Genomic DNA, 19,071 nt, shown 5'->3' on the forward strand with positions numbered 1-19,071 from the left:
GGACCCAATGACTAGCAAATTCGGCATTACTAAGTGAAGAACATGAGGACTAGCCGATTTCGAGTGTTAGTGAACTTCTCTCAAAGTTATTCTAAGGGTTGTGTTGTTGTGTAAGACATTTGAGGTATCACACTTGAAGTGCAACGCTCACAAGGTTCTCAAGGAATCCAAGAAACAAAAAGGTATGTTCTTCAACTAGCTATTATGTTTCAAAGTTCCCCATGCCATTCTAGTTAGGTTAAGAACCTAGAAAAATCAAATTTGCATGTATCTTAGTAAAACATAGATCCAAGGTTTCTATGGTTGCATGTACACCTTAGGAGTGTTAGAATGCTCAAAACCCTTCACCTACGAACCAAATGTCATCAATGGGTGTTACCATCATACCCATGACCCATATGTAGTCCATTGGTGTTACCATGATACTATACCAAATTGAATAATGACGCATATATCATCGATGAGTATTACCATGAAAATATTATAAGCAACTACCACATTGACCCATGACCCATATAAGAAGCCCAAGGCCCATATGTTATCCATTGGTCTTACCATCACACTATAACCAACTACCACATGGACCTATGAACCAAATGTCATCCATGTGTATTACCGTCACACCCATAACCCATATGTTGTCCATGGGAGTTATCAAGACACTATACCATATTGACCAATGACCTATATCTTATCAATTAGTATTACAATGAAAATAATATAAGCAACTACCACATTGACCCATGACCCATATAAGTAGCCCAAGACCCATATGTTATCCATGGATGTTACCATCACACTATAAACAACTACCACATGGACCTATGACCCAAATGTCATCCATGTGTATTACCATCACACACATAACCCATATGTCGTCCATGGGAGTTATCAAGACACTAAACCATATTGACCAATGACCCATATCTTATCAATTAGTATTACCGTGACACTATTATAAGCAACTACCACATTGACCCATTACCCATATAAGTAGCACCTGACCCATATGTCATTCATGGGTGTTACCATCTGACTTTAACCAACTACCACATGGATCTACTACCCACATGTCATCCATTTGTATTACCATCACACCCATGACCCATATGTCGTCCATGGTTGTTATTATGATACTCTACCATATTGACCAGTGACCAATATGTCATCCATGAGTATTACCATGACACTACTATATAAGCATACCCTAACCCATATGTCATAAATGGGTATTACCATCACACTATAACCAACTACCACACGGACCTACGATCCAAATGCAATCCATGGGTATTACCATCACATCCATGATCCGTATGTCGTCCATGGGTGTTACCATGACACTATACCATATTGAAAAATAACCCATATGTCATCCATGTGTATTTCCATGACACTATTTTAAGCAACTACCACATTGACCCATGACACATATAAGCAACCCATGACCTATCTATCATCTATGTTTGTTACCATCATACTATAACCAACTACCACACAGACTTATCACCCAAATATCATCCATGGGTATTATCGTTACACCCATGACCCGAATTTCGTCTATGGATATTACCATTACACTATACCATATTGATCAATGACCCATATGTCATTCATGAGTATTACCATGAAACTATTATAAGTAACTACCACATTGACTCATGACCCATATAAGCAGCCAATGACCCATATGTCGTGCATCGTTGTTAGCATCACAATATAACCTAATACCACATGGACCTAAGACCTAAATGTTTGTTGGGTTAGTTGTCTAGGTCAATAACTATATTTGGTATGTATTTGACCCGCTTTAGCATCGTCCATTTGGTTTGCACTTCACAAGAATAATTTAGACTTTTGAGAAAAGGATATCTATGATTTAATTAGTATTGATCAAGAGGTAGTTTAAAATTAATTTTGTGATCAAAAGAGACTAATTAAATATATAAGGATTGATTTTGTAAATCATTCATTCTTATAATGTGGGCTAATGATCCATGGTTCCTTATGTTGGGCTAAACCCATGTGGTAACCGATGGATACTCTAAGGAGGTTTAAACACATGGAGTGTGAGGATTGTGGGAAGTCATGCACATTAGGGTTTACATGGTGTAACCCCAATGTAGCTACACTATATAAGAAGCCCTTTGGTTTAATAAATCAGCATATTATCTCCTCTCAAGTTCTTCCAAGTGTTAGTGGTGATTTGTGATTCCAATTGAGGCATTCACATTATTAGTGCTAGGCTCTTAAAGCTCCAAGCAACAAGCTATAAGAAAATGCATGTTAGCTAACTTGTTTTTTTACCCAGGTATCAAAGTTTTGTATCCTAACAAGTTCTTCCCACTTTTTTCTAGGGATGCATGTACACCTTAGGAGTGTTGGAATGCTCAAAACCCATCAGTGGTATCAAAGCCTAGGCTTGTTTTCAATTATACTTGATGCTACTTGCTTAGAAATGCTTTAAAAATCAAAATTCTGCTGTCTGGACAGTGGACTCACCGAGTCCACTGAGGGACTCGCCGAGTCCCTTCTCAAAACAGGCTAACCGGCCGAGTTTGTTCATATACTCGACGAGTTGGAGCCCCTGAGTGCTGATTTTCGAGTTTTAAGGTCGAAATTGGACAATGATCATTACCCTAAATTGTTTTTGAACTTATAAACCTGTTTTTGATGTGGTAATGATCATGCTTATCCAATTCAAAAGATAATTGTCAAAATTTCATGTTTTGTATTAGTTGATATGATTAGGCTAATTACATGATTTTTTTTATTTGAATTGTCTTGTTCATATGAGTTTAATCTACAACTTGAACATGCATGTTAGTTCAGTTTATGATTTTAATTGACTCCATAACATGTCCTCAAGTTATGGAATTCCAAAAGTTTTTCATTTAAATGAGTCAATAAAAATCATAGGTTATAGAAAAATGAAAAGCCTGATTTTAAAAGCCATTTAAATGAATCAATAAAAATCACACTTAGCAAACTTTAAGGATTTCTGAGGACTGCTAAAAGTAGTGTCAAAGGTAAGAATGTTGTTACCACTCCTACTACCGTCCCATTTCAAGCAATAAAGGAAAAGAAAGGGAAAGAAGAGGAAGACCACTTCCAAAGGTCACAAGGGAAAGTCCCTTAATGGGTCCTCTCCAGGCAAGACTAAATTCTGTCATGCTACGCCCTCTTCCAACCCAAAAGAAGCAGAGTGCTTCAATTGTCATGATAAAGGGCACTAGAAGCGAATCTTCCCTAAGTACTTGCAGGATGTTAAGGATGGGAAAGTAAAACCCAACCATGCAGGTATTTACAATATATTGTCTAATAAATCATCACATACTAATTCTTGGGTCCTTGATACAGGTTGTGGTATTCACATTTGTTCTGATTTCCAGGGACTAAAAAGAAGTGAGGATATGGAGCATGGGAAGATAAACTTAATCATGGGGAATAGGAAAGCTTCACTTGTCACCAATATTGGAGTTTGCTCTTTATTTCTTATTAGTGGGTTCAAATTAGATTTAAATAAATGTTGTTACTCGTTTGAAATGGCGAGATATATTATTTCTTTTCTTGGCTTATACAAACAAGGTTTTAGTTTTTCATTTGATAATGAAAGTGGTTCTATTAACGCTTTTCATAACGATGTATTTTATTTTAAAGCATTACCTTGTAATGGTGTATATGAAACTATGATGGTCGTAGACAACTTAGGAAATAATGTATTGCATATTGATTCTTCCAATAGTTTGGATAAAGTATCGTTGTGGCATTATCGTCTTGGACATGTCAACAATAAGTGCATAGGCTAACTCCAAAATGGTAGAGTCTTGGAATCATTTGACTTAAAGTCCGATGATAGTTGCGAATCATGTTTGCTTTGAAAGATGACTAAATCACCCTTCACTAGTATTTGTGAGAGGGATGAAGGTTTATTGGACCTCATACTCATTGATATGTGTGGACCTTTCAGAACCACCACAAGGGATGCTAACTGCTTCTATGTGACTTTTACTGATGATTAAAATAGATATGTTTATGTCTACTTAATGAAGCATAAGTCATAAACCTTTAAAAGATACAAAGATATTAAGCAATTTGTTGGGTAGAAAGATAAAGATGCTCCATTCTGATAAAGGTGGAGAGTATCTTACTATCGAGTTCATAGATTATCTTAAGGAATGTGGAATTATTTCATAACTGAAACCTCCTAGGACACCATATCTTAATGGTGTCGCTAAGAGGTGCAATCAAACCTTATTGGACATGGTTCGTTCCATGATAAGTCGAGCTTCATTACCTATCACATTTTTGTGGTATGGCTTAGAGACTGCCGCCCATATCCTTAATCGAGTCACAACTAAGAAGGTTATGCATACACCTCATGAGATGTGGACAAGGAAGGTTTCCTCATTAGCACACATCAAGGTTTGGCGTTGGGATGCTTTCGTGAGACGCGAGACTCACGACAGGCTCAAACCTTGGAGTGAGCGGTGTATTTTCATCGGCTACCCACATAAATCTTTTGGTTATGTCTTCTACAGACCGAGTGACAATGTTGTCTTCGTTACGAGGAGAGGAGTCTTTCATGAGAGAGAATTCATAAGCTAAGGAAATAGTGGGAGGAAAATTGATATTGAAGAGCTTCAAGTGTCAAGGGGTGAAGGAACCTCAAACACTAGCGATCAACCTGAGGAGGAAACTCCTGTTGATCTAATTGACAAATCTATACCTCTAAGGCATTCTACAAGACTTAGGAATACACCTGAGTTTTGTGGTTTCCATATTACTACAGAAGGTGATACATTTATCAATGACAACATAATGGTAAATTTAGATGAACCTAATAGCTACAAGGAAGTTATGGCAGGCCCGATGTCTGCAAAGTGGAAAGAGGCTATGGGCAGCTAGATTCAATCAATGTACGACAATCAAGTTTTGAAGTTGCCTGACAATGTACCGGGTCGTAATACAGTTGGGTGGAAATGGATCTTCAAGAAGAAGACCGACATGGATGGGAAAGTACACACTTATAAGGCACGACTGGTTGCGAAGGGCTTTACTCAATCTCAGGGAGTTGACTATGATGAGACCTTCTCACCAGTAGCTATGATTAAGTCTATTAGGGTCATGCTAGCCATAGCTTCATTTATTGATTATGAAATATGGAAAATAGATGTCAAAACTGCTTTCTTTAATGGAAAGTTGGCTGAGGATGTTTAGATGAATCATCCAAAGGGTTTTATCAATGCAGAATATCCTAATAGAGTGTGTAAGCTTCAGAAATCCATTTACGGATTGAAACAAGCATCCCGTAGATGGAATCTTTGTTTCGATGAGAAAGTCAAAGAGTTTAGCTTTACGAGAAGCGAGGATGAGTCATGTGTACATGTCCGAGCTAGTGGGTGTACAGTTAGCTTTTTGCTACTGTATGTGGATGACATACTGCTCATAGGAAATGACATCCCAACCTTGGAGGAGGTGAAATCCTTGCTTAGGAAGTGTTTCGCTATGAAGGACCTTCAAGAAACTACCTATATCTTAGGGATAAGGATATAGACAGACAGGAGTAATAAACTAATTGGACTTAGTAAAAGTATTTACTTGGAGAAGGTGTTGAAGAGGTTTAACATACAGAATTCCAAGAAAGGTGACTTACCGATCCAGAGCAATGCTAAACTGAGTAAGACTCAGAGTCCGAGTACAAAGGCTGAGATAGCCAAAAGGAGTCGATTACCATATGCTTCCGCAGTTGGCTCGATCATGTATGCAATGACTTCTACTCGCCCTGATGTGGCCTTTGGTTTGAGCATGGTCAACAGATATTATGGGAACCCTGGTAAGGCTCACTGGACTGCGGTAAAGAATATTCTCAAGTACCTATGAAGGACTAAGGACCGGGTTCTTATCCTCAGTGGGCGTGATGACTTGAGAGTGACAAGGTATAGCGGCACTACCTTTCAGACCGAAAAAGATAATTTCTGCTCTCAGCCGGGCTGGGTATTCACCATGAATGGAGGAGCAATCATTTGGAAGAGTTCCAAGAAGGAGACTATAGTTGATTTAACATGCGAATCAGAGTACATAGCAGCAAGTGAAGCGGCGAAGGAGGCGATATAGCTAAAGAACTTCATTGGAGACCCATGAGTTGTACCGGCCATAAAGAAACCTATGAAGATTTTCTGTGACAGCGACAGTGTGGGTGCCTTAGCCAAGGAACTAAGAGATCATGGTAGATCTAGGCACATTGACAAAAAATATCACTTCATAAGACACAAGATAGAAGAAGGACTCCTCATAGCAAAGAGGGTATCATCAGAAGAGAACCCAGTAGATCTCCTCACGAAGGGACTGAATAGGGTTAAGCATTTTCAGCATGCGAGGCGCATTAGGCTGAAAGATGATATTAGTTTTAATGATTAGATAGCTATTTCTAAAACTTGTAAAATATAATTGACATTTTATGATTAAATAAAATATTGTTGTTTATTTATGAGTAATGATACTATCCTGTGTTAATTGTTTACTATTGTTTCAATTTTGTTTGTTTTGACTTCTAGGATAATAAGTTTATTTAAACTATCCACAGTCCATCATACTTTGGAAGTAGGTATTGAATCAAGACTATCATGAATTTGACTTGTAGATTGTCTAAATCGTTAGAAATTGCTATGACATTTATGAGTGCTCATAAGTTCTAAGTATTCGATTAAACTCATGCTCACTTGTATCACTTCCTAGAATTTATCTCGAGTGATCGTGAGATGAAAATATCATATAAGTCTTCAAACCAAAAGATATGAGTTGTTGACTATGAATTAACTGTGCATTGATAGTAAAAAAACGCATCAGTAACTTGATGTTATAAAACATGATGTTGTGTATGATTTGGACAATAGTTAGTACAAGCATATGAGTCAAAGTTTATCTATTCCTTTTAGTCCTCGGAGGATTAAAAGCAATATCATGGGACCCTCGATGAGTTTGTTTTGACTTATGTGTTAGGCCCGATCAAAACTCAATTAATGTGTTCGATTAAGTTCTATGTCAAACAAATCTGAAATCGGGAAACAAATTATTGGACAATAAGTATGACTTTGCTTCATGTATTTGTCTTGTTGATATCTTGAGAACAGTGGATTATATGATCACTTGTCTAAAATGGCGTGTCTTAGTTCAACAAGGTTTTAAGAGCTATGAATGTTGTTCGGTTCTTGAAGTCATACTTGCAACTACAGTTATTAGACTTATCAAAGTAGGAGACTATTGGATAAGGTGTCTAATTCCATAACTCTATTTGGTATGTACTTGACCCGATTTAGCATGTTCCATTTGGGTTGCACTTCACCGGAACAATTTGGACTTTTGAGAAGAGGATATTTATGATTTATTATTATATTATAAGTAATAATATGTTAATATGCGATCATATTATTTAATTAGTATTGATCAAGAATTAGTTTGGAATTAATTTTGTGATCACAAGAGACTAATTAAATAAATAGGATTGATTGTGTAAATCATTCATTCTTATAATGTGGCCTAATAATCCATGAATGATTATGTTGGGCTAAACCCATGTGGTGACCCATGGATACTCCATGGAGGTTAAAACCCATGGAGCATGAGGAATGTGGAAAGTCCTGCACATTAGGGTTTACATGGTGTAACCAGTGTTATAAAACTCGCCGAGTTAGCCGATTACTCCTCCGAGTACTCGCTACTCGGCCCCTTACCGAGGCGAGTTACAAAATCCCGAGTACTCCCCAATCGGCCTATTTACTAAACTGAGTAGTTTTGTAAAACATGGTCAACTCGGTGATTAATATGTATAATATACTTAATGATTTATTATTTAACACATACATATGATTATTACTACATATATATATATATATATATATATATATATATATATATATATATATATATCTTAAATTTTCAGTAATTATTCGCGAAGTAAGACCATTATGTGATTTTTCAGCTTTTGTGTATTCACATGTATCTAATTTTGTTATATATTTCAATCAACTTATGATTTTAACTTATGATTTTGACATATATAATTTCCATAAAAATATTTCTACATGAATTACCGAATCCGAGTACTCCCCGAGTACTCCCGAGTACTCCCGGGTACTCGCTACTCGGTAGTCGGCCGAAAAGGTACCGAGTAACGAGTTCTGCAACCTTGGGTGTAACCCTAATGTAGCTACAGTATATAAGAAGCCCTCTGGTTCAAGAAATCGGCACCTAGAGTCCTTGTAAAAGTGCTAGCCAATTTTAAGTGGATATTATCTCCTCTCAAGTTCTTCCAAGTGTTAGTGGTGATTTATGATTCCACTTGAGGCATTCACATTATTGGTGCTAGGCTCTTAAAGCTCCAAGCAACAAGCTACAAGAACATGCATGTTATCTAACTTGTTTCATTACCCAAGTATCAAAGAATTGTATGCTACCTACGGTAATACCTTGGAAAATGAAAGTTTTCATGTATAATAGAGAAAACATAGATCCAAGGTACTTAGGGTTGGATGTACACCTTAGCAGTGTTAGAATGCTCAAAACCCTTCAATATCATCCATGGGTATTACCATCACACCCATGACCCATATATTATCCACGGGTGTTACCATGAAACTGTACCATATTAACCAATGATCCATATGTCACCCATGAGTATTACCATGACACTATTATAAGCAACTACCATATTAACCCATGACCCATATAAGCAACCCATCACCCATATGTGATCCATGGGTGTTACCATCATACTATATAAGAAACTACCACATAGACCTAGGAAGCAAATGTCATCCATGCATATTACCCATATGCCATCAATGGGTGTTACCATGACACTATACCATATTCACCAAGGACCCATATGTCATCCATGATTATTACCATGACACTATTTTAAGCAACTACCACATTAACCCATGACCTACATAAGCAGCCCATGACCCATATGTCATCCATGGGTGTTACCATCACACTATAACCAACTACCACATGGACCTACACCCCAAATGCCATCCATGGGTATTACCATCACACCCATGACTGTCACACCCCCAAACCAAGGATGGCGGAAACGTCTGGGGGTGGAGGACTTCATGTAGAGTATCACAACAATGAGTATAATAGTGCTCAAAGTAAAAACAACCACCATAAATATAATTGCAAAAGTTACACCAAAGTAAATGTTTACATCTTTCAAAAGCAATTACATTATGATGACAAAATAATTTGTTGACGGTTTAACGTCCCATCCTCAAAGCGATGAAGTTTTCCTGTTTCACTGACTTCCTGAGAATACAAGTAGTTTTAAAGAGTGTCAACACAAAGGTTGGTGAGTTCATAAGAGTTTTGTTTGAAGTAGAAACCGTTTTTCCTTGTAAAATCGATTTAGTTTGATTTCCAGAAAATCCAATATTTTCTTAGTTAAGTATGAATAGAAATAATCCTACATGATGCTGTAATGAACCCTAGAGTAATCCGCAGAGTTCCTCTATAATCGTCCAACATATAAAGTTATATAAGACTTAACTTAGATAAAACGTTGAATATAGTGGGTCTGCCCTAGGTCCACAACCCAACGAGGAACAGGAGATGAGGCGGGCACCACCAATTCTAGGCCAATCAAGACTAAATTCTTATATGACTCAACATATACGCTCAGCGACTATAGTTGAAGTCTAACAATTTTAGAGGATGTGTAGTTTTAATATCATAATAGCTTTGTATGGAGACCCGGTACTTCGTATTTGTACCCATAGAGATAAAAGGTGATAAAACTCATTTAGGTTTTAAAAATAAAATCCCGTAAACTTATGGATTGTTCCCTATGTGAGCCGTTATAATCATACTATGACTATGTGAACCTGCCACGACGTTCTCAGTGTCGCGAAAAATGAAATGACATTTGTCACCCGTAGACCTGCAGGTCCAACTGTAGCTAGCAGAAAGGTGTGGGGTGTCAAACCCAATATAGATCTATATACAAGTATCACGTTCTCCCTCAAGGAGATTCTGATTATAACTACCAGGAATTATATCCCGCACTCGGACGTACGGGGAGATAGAGAGATAGAGAGAAAGAAAAGATAGAGAAACTCACAATATAGGATAACAAGTTTATTGTTCCCTATGTGAGCCGTTATAATCATACTATGACTATGTGAACCTGCCACGACGTTCTCAGTGTCGCGAAAAATGAAATGACATTTGTCACCCGTAGACCTGCAGGTCCAACTGTAGCTAGCAGAAAGGTGTGGGGTGTCAAACCCAATATAGATCTATATACAAGTATCACGTTCTCCCTCAAGGAGATTCTGATTATAACTACCAGGAATTATATCCCGCACTCGGACGTACGGGGAGAGATAGAGAAACTCACAATATAGGATAACAAGTTTACGTTAAATGTTTGTGAATATAAATATTTCTTGTATGAATGTACCCTTTTTGTACGAGTGCGCAGAGTGATGTATCATAAACTATACCTATTATAGTTTATCTAAAATGTATGTAATATGTATGAATCCTTTTATGGAGATGTATTAGTGTTGTGAATTTATCAAACCATAGATTAACTTACGTGAGATGTGTGCGAATAGAAATCTTTCTTATATGAATGTATACTTCTGGTACGAGTGCGTAGAGTGATGTATCATAAACTATACCTATTATAGTTTATCTAAAATGTGTATAATATGTATGAACCCTTTTATGGAAATGTATCAGTGTTATAAATATATTCAAACTATACTTTTTATAGTTAAATAATACGTGTTCCAAAATGAATGGATAATATTTAATATGAATGTCTTAGTTTCAGTCCATAATGATAAACTAACTAGGAAACACATTCAAACATTAAAACTTATGATTATACACTTTGCTCAACATAATACAAAGTGTTATGATATTTACATGCTGTTGGTAAAATTTAGCAATTCTGCCCTGTTTTGGAAAAATCCTAGAAAAATCATACAAAGTCGAAAACTATATCCGTAAATTCTGAGAGTTCGCAAAATGTGTCTAGTTTGCTCATAATTTTTATCACAATTTATAATGACCTCTAACTTGGGTGAAAAAGTCCATAATCACAGACTGGTCCGGATTGTTGTTTGAAATGATAGGCAGTTTTGTAAAAATCGCCATAAATTGTAGAAAAATCGTATGGAGATGTGCAAGTAGCCATTTTAAAGCTAAAAACTTGATCTATTTGCACCTTGTACAGTTTTGAAAACAAAAATAGTTAAGATGCCCAAAACAGTCCGTGAATGGAGTTGAACTTTTCTGATGAAGGCTGTTAGAAAAATCTAGTTATGTTCTTAGTGTTTTAACTTGTATTCCCCCCCTGAAAACTTGAGAAAACATAAAAATGTAGGGGTATGAACTCACCTTGAGTGATTTCAGTAGATAAGTGTTGAAGAAGGAAAGTGTTCAACCTAAGAACACTTGAGGAAACACTTGAAGATTCGAAGATCTAACACAATTATGATGGAGTTTGTGTAAGATATTCATGATTTGAGTAGAATGAAGTGAAATAATCATAAGGAGGATGAATTATACTTACTAAGTGTGGAAGAACACTTGAATCCAGCCTTGGATCTCGAAAATTTGTGTAGAAGAGTTTGAGAGAAAAAGTGATGTTTGTTACTTAGTGGAATGAGAGAAATGAGAGAAAATGAGGAGTGTGGTTGATTGTTCCAGCTCAAAAACGTGGGAGTGAGTGAAATTTGAGTGTAAGGGAACATTGAAGTGACATAGGTAAGGTGGGGAGGTATGGCTGGTCATAGAGTGGGTGTGGGGTGGTTGCTTGTGATCATACGTCTTTGGACTCAAAAGTCAAGAACAATGTCTTATAATAGTCTATATCCCATTTTTAGTTTAATTTTCTAAATATATGTGTGGTTGTCTATGTGTGTGCATCTCTTTAAAAATTCTGCAATTTCATCATTTTATGACCCCCATTTGCGAAGTTGAGTATTTATTTCCAAAAATGCGAAACTCCAGGGACAATATTTGAAATCTTCTGTTTTCTTCCCCAATTCGCATTCTACTGTGAAATACTTCGCATCTTCATTCTTACACCCTTCGCATCCCTTCGCATTAATCACCTTCGCATTTTATGACCCCCATTTGCGAAGTTGAGTATTTATTTCCAAAAATGCGAAACTCCAGGGACAATATTTGAAATCTTCTGTTTTCTTCCCCAATTCGCATTCTACTGTGAAATACTTCGCATCTTCATTCTTACACCCTTCGCATCCCTTCGCATTAATCACCTTCGCATTTTATGACCCCCATTTGCGAATATTAACCCAATTGACTTCAAATTGATTCATAGATGCGAACACTCGATTGTTTTACTTTCGCAAAATGAGCATCAACAACTCCACAATCGAGTTTTTAAATTCTTGCAACCAACAATTTCATAGTCCTTGACTTCGCGTTTTTCTTCACGAATCATCCCTCAATCATCAATCCAAATGCGAATCAAAAACTCATATGTTCTTGCTTTATCGATTCATCGACCTAATACACAAGGTTAGTTGAGCTGACCGGTTTGACTCGTTGACTTTATTTGACTTTGAATTGACCAGAATTTGACGGTTGTCACATCATCCCCCCGTTAAAGGGAATTTCGTCCCGAAATTTGCACTTCGAATGGGGATCCAGGAATTTAGAGGAAAGATGGGGATGACTTTTCGTAGTACCAGAATTTGATTATGGCGAGGAATAACTCGCCCGATGTCACATGATTACTACTATGCATGCTTTAATCGATGCTAGATTTATCATATAAAGAAATTTGGGATTTAAATGTCGATGTTAGAAACACGTACTGATATTTGCGGGCAGTTCCGGAGTGGTTTCTCCCTCGGTGATTGCAAACACCCTCCCACCACCACCAGCATCTCTTGTCCTTGGGCATTCCCTTTTAAAGTGTCCTGTTTCTCCACACTCGTAACAGGTTGGGCTTGCTCCAGAGCCGGGTACCTGGTTGATGGGTCGTGCTGGTGCCTTACAGAAACGAGCAGTGTGCCCCTCTCTGCCGCAGTTTTTGCAATGCATCTTTCGGCAAGCCCCAGTGTGATGGAAGTTACACTTGTTGCATTTTGGAAGTGTTCCCTCATATGGTCTGGCAGACATTTGGGTGGCAGACCCCGAGGCTAGTGTCGAGGCATTTGTCATGACTGCTATTGTAATGGTAGGGGCGGCCTTAGGCTGTTGTCTTTTAGTGTATCCCTTTGATTGGTGGCGCTTTTTCATGTCCCCAAACTTTCTCTTCTTGTTCGTAGGTTCGTGACCTGAGGTATTTTTGTTGGTAGGTACCCATTGGTGTCCCTGATTGTTACCACAATTTGTATTGTTAGTACCGCTTCCACCCTTGTTGATGTTGTTAGTATTGAAATGCACCATGACGGCTGCCACGGCTGCCGTGACTGTAGCTTGAAAAGTAGCAGCGTCTATCCGAAGTGTTGGCGCCTTGCTAGTTGGTTTGTTGCCTCTTGGTGAAGACATAGCTCTGTTTCATGACGAAAAACGACTTCGTTAGTGGAAATGATTGTCTTAAGTGCATCCTTACAATTTATATTTACGCATATAAATTTTTGCACATTACTGTACTATCCTTAGTGTTTCTACTAACGCTCCCGAGATGGAGTTATGGCAATGGGTAGGAGTGGGTTTCATACGGACGTTAAATCTTACTCCTCTTAGAATCATGTTTGTCCTAACAATCTTGGCTGAGGAAGTTTTGAGGGGATCCGGTGCATTAGTGCTGGTATGATCGCACCCATAGGTCTATGAAGAAGAAACTTCTCAACTAATGTTTAAAGGGTGAGATGATAATGAGTTTATAGAATGGCTATATGTCGCGATTTTTCTAACTAAGTTTATCTCATATCGATTTGTATCAAGGTTCGGTTGTTTAGGGTGTTCTGAAAACAATTTATAACGAGATTCTTTGTATAATAAACTCATGTATTTTAGTAGTTCTGTTTCCAAGTGAAACCTTATACTTGGCCCAAGCTAGGTCCTTATCACGACCTATTGATGTATGCTTAGTTATATAATTAAGGCTAGATAGTCCTTCGAGTCTGTTAGGTACGTCCTAAATCCATCTTGTTAATATGACTATAGAAATCGTGGTTTCAGTGAAAATTTTGACCTCGATGCAGGTCTACTTCACATTTGTGCATGGGCGGGTTTTGATAATAGATAGTTTCCTCGATTAGTATGACCATTTAGTTTGTAGTGTCGTGATTTTTCTTACAATAGAGTAGCACCAACGCATACTTATGGAGCTAATTTACCAGGTCTGGTGAGCGGCATGAACTCTACTCACGATGATCCATCCCTTGTGATGCCTGGGACAAGGTCGATGCAATTTTTGTAGCTTTGTCAATCAACGCCTGGCTACAATCATCCTTTCTTTGAATGATGTGTGTCCTACCCTGTTACTCTCTTTCCTCTTCACGAGTGGCGATAAGGTCCTAAAAAGAGAGTTGGTCTCGGGAATAGTAGTATAATTCTGAGTCACCGGTACATGAGATGGTGGGGTTTATAGTAGCGTGCAGTTTTCTGAACTCAGATTGTAGTCTTCCTGTTTTGATCCATGATCATCGCGATTTGCCGGGTCCTTGCCGGGAGGGCTCTGTCCGTCGGTCCCCCGTGGTTGAGGTCATAGCACCCTCGTTGGTCTCCACATGGTGGTTGTTTTCATTGTTGTCGACATTCAACCCTCGATCACGATTGCCCAACGGTTCACGGTTTCGTTATAGTCAAAACGGTTCACAGAACCCTTGCTATGATGGAGGATTGATTACCTCCGGTCCCGTTGATGATTCTTCTCATAATCATTCACCATTCCTCGAGTTCGGATTAGGAAAGTAAGTATCGTCCGGTGAGTAGGATTTTTGCTATGTCGTATTTGCGAGAATAGAAGTGGAGGAGATAAGTACTATGCGTCTAACTCTATTATCAATTACTTATAGGGGGAAATCCTTATTAGTTACTTCTATAATGACCTAGTGCATTCTAATTACATATAACAAGATACGATAGACCTTTGAATAAGTGATTCCACTCTAAGTCCACATCCAAACAAGGAAAAGGAAGTAAAGTAATGACCACAAATTCTAAGTCTATAATTTCTAAGTTATATATAACCTTAAGGTATCCACCTAGGGACTATAGACCTATCATTGAGGATCTATTTACTTTTCATATAAATTATGATATTACAAAATACTCCTATAGTATTTTAAACTCATGTTCCATTCTTATGTTCTCATTGTGGTAGTGTTGGTAAGTTTTTAGACTTGTTGCCACATCACAACCATTCTTGGGCATAGGCTAATCACTCCTCGGACCAGCATAGTTGATCAGGCTATGCTATTCCCAAGACTGATCATACATCCCCAGGCTTAACTGTGATATCCAACAATCATTACTTTTGTTTTGCCCTAAAATGATGCTGACCTTAGTATGTATGCATGCATGTATACTTTTAACAAAAGTTATTTATTCTTAAAGGTATAGTGGTTTTGAAATCTTAAAATCAGAGACCTTAGTCCCAATGCATTTATAGTTTGTATATCTTATGTGGTTCGATATACTTAGTTCACTATAAACAATGCTCTGATACCAATCTGTCACACCCCCAAACCAAGGATGGCGGAAACGTCTGGGGGTGGAGGACTTCATGTAGAGTATCACAACAATGAGTATAATAGTGCTCAAAGTAAAAACAACCACCATAAATATAATTGCAAAAGTTACACCAAAGTAAATGTTTACATCTTTCAAAAGCAATTACATTATGATGACAAAATAATTTGTTGACGGTTTAACGTCCCATCCTCAAACCGATGAAGTTTTCCTGTTTCACTGACTTCCTGAGAATACAAGTAGTTTTAAAGAGTGTCAACACAAAGGTTGGTGAGTTCATAAGAGTTTTGTTTGAAGTAGAAACCGTTTTTCCTTGTAAAATCGATTTAGTTTGATTTCCAGAAAATCCAATATTTTCTTAGTTAAGTATGAATAGAAATAATCCTACATGATGCTGTAATGAACCCTAGAGTAATCCGCAGAGTTCCTCTATAATCGTCCAACATATAAAGTTATATAAGACTTAACTTAGATAAAACGTTGAATATAGTGGGTCTGCCCTAGGTCCACAACCCAACGAGGAACAGGAGATGAGGCGGGCACCACCAATTCTAGGCCAATCAAGACTAAATTCTTATATGACTCAACATATACGCTCAGCGACTATAGTTGAAGTCTAACAATTTTAGAGGATGTGTAGTTTTAATATCATAATAGCTTTGTATGGAGACCCGGTACTTCGTATTTGTACCCATAGAGATAAAAGGTGATAAAACTCATTTAGGTTTTAAAAATAAAATCCCGTAAACTTATGGATTGTTCCCTATGTGAGCCGTTATAATCATACTATGACTATGTGAACCTGCCACGACGTTCTCAGTGTCGCGAAAAATGAAATGACATTTGTCACCCGTAGACCTGCAGGTCCAACTGTAGCTAGCAGAAAGGTGTGGGGTGTCAAACCCAATATAGATCTATATACAAGTATCACGTTCTCCCTCAAGGAGATTCTGATTATAACTACCAGGAATTATATCCCGCACTCGGACGTACGGGGAGATAGAGAGATAGAGAGAAAGAAAAGATAGAGAAACTCACAATATAGGATAACAAGTTTATTGTTCCCTATGTGAGCCGTTATAATCATACTATGACTATGTGAACCTGCCACGACGTTCTCAGTGTCGCGAAAAATGAAATGACATTTGTCACCCGTAGACCTGCAGGTCCAACTGTAGCTAGCAGAAAGGTGTGGGGTGTCAAACCCAATATAGATCTATATACAAGTATCACGTTCTCCCTCAAGGAGATTCTGATTATAACTACCAGGAATTATATCCCGCACTCGGACGTACGGGGAGAGATAGAGAAACTCACAATATAGGATAACAAGTTTACGTTAAATGTTTGTGAATATAAATATTTCTTGTATGAATGTACCCTTTTTGTACGAGTGCGCAGAGTGATGTATCATAAACTATACCTATTATAGTTTATCTAAAATGTATGTAATATGTATGAATCCTTTTATGGAGATGTATTAGTGTTGTGAATTTATCAAACCATAGATTAACTTACGTGAGATGTGTGCGAATAGAAATCTTTCTTATATGAATGTACACTTCTGGTACGAGTGCGTAGAGTGATGTATCATAAACTATACCTATTATAGTTTATCTAAAATGTGTATAATATGTATGAACCCTTTTATGGAAATGTATCAGTGTTATAAATATATTCAAACTATACTTTTTATAGTTAAATAATACGTGTTCCAAAATGAATGGATAATATTTAATATGAATGTCTTAGTTTCAGTCCATAATGATAAACTAACTAGGAAACACATTCAAACATTAAAACTTATGATTATACACTTTGCTCAACATAATACAAAGTGTTATGATATTTACATGCTGTTGGTAAAATTTAGCAATTCTGCCCTGTTTTGGAAAAATCCTAGAAAAATCATACAAAGTCGAAAACTATATCCGTAAATTCTGAGAGTTCGCAAAATGTGTCTAGTTTGCTCATAATTTTTATCACAATTTATAATGACCTCTAACTTGGGTGAAAAAGTCCATAATCACAGACTGGTCCGGATTGTTGTTTGAAATGATAGGCAGTTTTGTAAAAATCGCCATAAATTGTAGAAAAATCGTATGGAGATGTGCAAGTAGCCATTTTAAAGCTAAAAACTTGATCTATTTGCACCTTGTACAGTTTTGAAAACAAAAATAGTTAAGATGCCCAAAACAGTCCGTGAATGGAGTTGAACTTTTCTGATGAAGGCTGTTAGAAAAATCTAGTTATGTTCTTAGTGTTTTAACTTGTATTCCCCCCCTGAAAACTTGAGAAAACATAAAAATGTAGGGGTATGAACTCACCTTGAGTGATTTCAGTAGATAAGTGTTGAAGAAGGAAAGTGTTCAACCTAAGAACACTTGAGGAAACACTTGAAGATTCGAAGATCTAACACAATTATGATGGAGTTTGTGTAAGATATTCATGATTTGAGTAGAATGAAGTGAAATAATCATAAGGAGGATGAATTATACTTACTAAGTGTGGAAGAACACTTGAATCCAGCCTTGGATCTCGAAAATTTGTGTAGAAGAGTTTGAGAGAAAAAGTGATGTTTGTTACTTAGTGGAATGAGAGAAATGAGAGAAAATGAGGAGTGTGGTTGATTGTTCCAGCTCAAAAACGTGGGAGTGAGTGAAATTTGAGTGTAAGGGAACATTGAAGTGACATAGGTAAGGTGGGGAGGTATGGCTGGTCATAGAGTGGGTGTGGGGTGGTTGCTTGTGATCATACGTCTTTGGACTCAAAAGTCAAGAACAATGTCTTATAATAGTCTATATCCCATTTTTAGTTTAATTTTCTAAATATATGTGTGGTTGTCTATGTGTGTGCATCTCTTTAAAAATTCTGCAATTTCATCATTTTATGACCCCCATTTGCGAAGTTGAGTATTTATTTCCAAAAATGCGAAACTCCAGGGACAATATTTGAAATCTTCTGTTTTCTTCCCCAATTCGCATTCTACTGTGAAATACTTCGCATCTTCATTCTTACACCCTTCGCATCCCTTCGCATTAATCACCTTCGCATTTTATGACCCCCATTTGCGAAGTTGAGTATTTATTTCCAAAAATGCGAAACTCCAGGGACAATATTTGAAATCTTCTGTTTTCTTCCCCAATTCGCATTCTACTGTGAAATACTTCGCATCTTCATTCTTACACCCTTCGCATCCCTTCGCATTAATCACCTTCGCATTTTATGACCCCCATTTGCGAATATTAACCCAATTGACTTCAAATTGATTCATAGATGCGAACACTCGATTGTTTTACTTTCGCAAAATGAGCATCAACAACTCCACAATCGAGTTTTTAAATTCTTGCAACCAACAATTTCATAGTCCTTGACTTCGCG

General features: G+C 37.3%; 1 long non-coding RNA gene across 1 annotated transcript; it reads right to left on the reverse strand.

Annotated features, from left to right (window-relative positions):
- Positions 1-9,157: 9,157 nt before the first annotated feature.
- LOC145046088 (uncharacterized) lies at positions 9,158-11,752 on the reverse strand. The gene is made up of 3 exons (XR_013681946.1): positions 11,588-11,752; positions 11,413-11,497; positions 9,158-9,312 (listed from the first exon to the last, which is right to left on the reverse strand). It is a non-coding gene; the product is annotated as an uncharacterized LOC145046088 (long non-coding RNA).
- Between the last annotated feature and the right edge of the window lie 7,319 nt (positions 11,753-19,071).

The sequence above is a fragment of the Lactuca saligna genome, chromosome 5, assembly GCF_052625555.1.
Source record: "Lactuca saligna cultivar CGN05327 chromosome 5, ASM5262555v1, whole genome shotgun sequence".
Lineage (NCBI taxonomy): Eukaryota > Viridiplantae > Streptophyta > Magnoliopsida > Asterales > Asteraceae > Lactuca > Lactuca saligna.